Source organism: Cervus canadensis, chromosome 13 (assembly GCF_019320065.1).
Source record: "Cervus canadensis isolate Bull #8, Minnesota chromosome 13, ASM1932006v1, whole genome shotgun sequence".
Lineage (NCBI taxonomy): Eukaryota > Metazoa > Chordata > Mammalia > Artiodactyla > Cervidae > Cervus > Cervus canadensis.
The window spans coordinates 75879675-75883392 of NC_057398.1; the positions used below are offsets into that span (position 1 = coordinate 75879675).

The 3718-nt window shown below is 36.4% G+C and overlaps 1 non-coding gene across 1 annotated transcript; it reads right to left on the minus strand.

The window, feature by feature from the left end:
• Nucleotides 1-1488: 1488 nt before the first annotated feature.
• On the minus strand, nt 1489-1598 carry LOC122452629. Its single transcript, XR_006272789.1, has one exon. It is a non-coding gene; the product is annotated as a U6 spliceosomal RNA (small nuclear RNA).
• Nucleotides 1599-3718: the final 2120 nt, after the last annotated feature.

Sequence of the window (3718 nt, forward strand, 5' to 3'; positions counted from 1 at the left end):
TCATGTGAAATGCTGGGCTGGATGAATCACAAGCTGGAATCAAGATTGCTGGGAGAAATATCAGCAACTTCAGAAATGCAGATGATACCATCCTAATAGCAGCAAGTAAAGAAGAACTTCTTGAGGAACTTCTTCAGCTTCTTGATGAAAGTGAAAGAGGAGAGTGGAAAAAGCTGGCTCAAAACTCAACAATCAAAGAACAAAGATCATGACATCTGGTCCCATCATTTCATAGCAAATAGAAGAGAAAAAAGTGAAAACATAAAGAAGGCTGAGTGCTGAAGAACTGATGCTTTCAAACTGTGATGCTGGAGCAGACTCTTGAGAGTCCCTTGGACAGCAAGGAGACCAAATCAGTCAATCCTAAAGGAAATCAACCCTGAATATTCATTGGAAGGACTGATGCTGAAACTGAAGCCCCAGTACTTTAGCCACATGATGAGACAAACCAACTCATTGGGAAAGAACCTGATGCTGGGAAAGATTGTGGGCAGGAGGAGAAGAGGGCAACAGAGAATGAGATGGTTGGATGGCATCACCAAATCAATGGACATGTGTTTGAGCAATCTCAGGGAGATAGTGATGAACAAAGAAGCCTGGCACGCTGCAGTCCATGGGGTTGCAAAGAGTTGGACAGGACTTAGCAACTGAACAACAAAATTACTGAGATTTGTTTTGTGCCCCAGTGAAGTCGTTCAGTCGTGTCTGACTCTTTGAGACCCCATGGACGGTAGCCTACCAGGCTCTGGGTCCATGGGATTTTCCAGGCTAGTATGTGGTTAATACTAGTAAATATTCCATGTACACCTGAAAAGTATGTGTGTTCTATTATTTTAATGTAAAGTGCTGCCAATGTCGACTGTCTAACTGTTTTATAGTATCACTTATGATCTCTGTTGCCTTATTGATTTTCTGCCTCAAAAACCTGTCCATTGATGTGAGTGGTATGTTAAAGTCTCCTACTATTATTGTATTCTTGTCAATTCTCCCTTTCTGTCTGTTAGTATTTGTTTTATGTATTTGGGTGCTCCTATATTAGTTGCATATATGTTGACAAGTCTAAAATCCTCCTTTTGTATTGATCTTTTATCATTATATAGTATCTTTCTTTATGCCTTTTAAAAAATTCATTATTTGGCTGCCTCAGGTCTTGGTTACAGCATGTGCGAGCTTCATTATGTCACGCAGGAATCATTTGTTTTCACACTTAGAGTGTCTAGCTGTGGCATTCGGGCTCAGCAGTTGTGTCACATGGGCTCCAGGTTGTGTGGGCTTCAGTAGTTGTGGCACACAGGCCCAGTAGTTTGACCCACAGCCTTAGTCTCTCTGTGACATGTGGGATCTGATATCCCACTTTGGTTTTATTTATTTATTTATTTATTTTTAATTGAAGGATGATTGGTTTAGAATATGGAGTTGGTTTCTGCCATACATCAACATGAATCAGCCATAGGTATAGGTATACATATGTCCCCTTCTTCTTGAGCAAAAAACACGGAGCTCTTCACAAATTCATAATTCATTGTCATCTTGTGCAGAGGCCATGCTAATTTTCTATTTCATTCCAAATTTAGTATATGTGCTGCTGAAGCAAGCACCCACCTTGTTTTCAAGTTTATTTTGTCTGAATATTGTGATCTCTGCTTTTTTATCATTTCCATTTGCATGAAATATCTTTTCCCATCCCCTCTCTTTCAATCTATGTGTTTCCTTTGCCGTAAAATGGGTCTCTTAGAGGCAACATGTTGTAGACTCTTGTTTTTCTTTCCAGTCTGCCACTCTATGTCTTTTGGTTGGAGCATTTAGTCTATTGACATTTAAGTTAAATATTGATAAATATGTATTTACTGCCATTTTAAGCCTTGTTTTTCAGTTGATTCTATATTTCTCCACTGTTTCATTCTTTTGTTTTACTTTTTATGGTTTGATGATGGTTTTATTGTATGCTTGTATTCTCTTCTTTTGTGTGTGTGTGTGTGTGTGTGTGTGTGTGTGTGTCTGTGTCTGTGTCTGTGTCTGTGTGTGTGTGAATCTATTTTATGTTTTCGATTTCAGGTTATCCCATTTTTCAAGTATATTAACCCCTTCCTATATCTGCTTGCTTTAGACTGATAGTCATGTAAGTTCAAAGACATTCTAAAAAAATAAAATGACATTTTCTTACTCTCCTCCCCCACATTTTATGGTTTTGATGTCCTTTTTTACACCCTAATGTTTATCCCTTTGCTGTTCCATGTGTTTATCATTGCTTTAACAAATAGCTTTTTTTCTTTTTTGATTTATATAATGGCTAAGTGATTTATTTTCTAATTGTGATTTCTTTTTTCCTGTATCTTACTTCTTTTCTATTTAGGGAAAACCTTTCAATATTTCTTATAGGATAGGTTTCATATTGTTGTATTCTTTTCATTTTTGCTTGTCTGATAAATCCTTTATCTCACCTTCTAATCTAAATGATAATCATGCTGGGTAGACTATCCTGTGTTGCAGACTATTCCCTTTCAAGACTCTGAATATATTTTTCTCTCCCTTTTGCCCTGCAATGTTTCTGTAGAGAAATCAGCTATCACTTCATGGAGATTTTCCTTTTATTTTGCTGTTTCTGCTTTTGAATTGTCTCTTTAACTTTTGTCATTTTATGTATAACATATCTTGGTTTATGTGTTTGTGTTCATCTTCTTTGGGAACCTTTGTGCTTCCCATATCTGGACATCTTTAGGTTTGGGAAGTTTCCAGCCATAATTTCTTCAAATACATTTTTAATCACCTTTTCTTTTTCTTCTCCTTCTGGAATCACTATTATGTGTAGATTGGCATGCTTTATGTTACCCCATAGGTCTTGTATGCGGCTTTCAGTTTTATTCATTTGTCTTTCTAGTTGCCATGCTGATTAGGTAATCTCCATTATTCTATCTTCCAGACCACTTCTTCATTCTTCTGCACTATACTTTCCAGTATTCATTGCCTTTAGCTCAGCTTTAATCTTGGAAAATGAACTTTCTAATTTTTCTTGCCTATTCCTTATAGTGTCTCATTCCTTTTTACAGTAATGTGCATTTCTGTCCATAGCCATTCTTAATTCCTTCAGTATTTTCACCACCTCCTTTTGAACTTGGTGTCTATTAGACTGAAGAGGACTGTTTGACTGTCAACTATGTGTAGAAGAATGAAATTAGAAAACTTTCTAATACCATACACAAAAATAAACTCAAAATGGATTAAAGACTTAAACATAAGACCACAAACTATAAAACTCTTAGAGAAAAACATAGGCAGAGCACACTCTCTGACATAAATCACTGCAAGATCCTCTATGATTTATCTCCTAGAGTAATGGAAAACAAAAAAAAAAAAAACACAAACCTCAGAATGGTAGAAAATAATAGCAAATGAAAAATTTGACAAAGAATGAATTTCCAAAATATATGAGCAGCTCATATAGCTCAATACCAGAAAAGCAAATAACCCAATGGAAATGTGGGCAGAAGATGTAAACAGACATTTCTCCAAAAATGACATACAGATGGCTAATAAACACGTGAAAAGATGCTCAACATCACTCATTATTAGAGAAATGCAAATCAAAACCACAATGAGGCATCATCTCACCAGTCAGAACGGTCATCATCAAAAAGTGTACAAACAATAAATGCTGGAGAGGCTGTGGAAAACAAGGACCCCTCTTACACTGTTGGTAGGAATGCAAACAGATACAAAC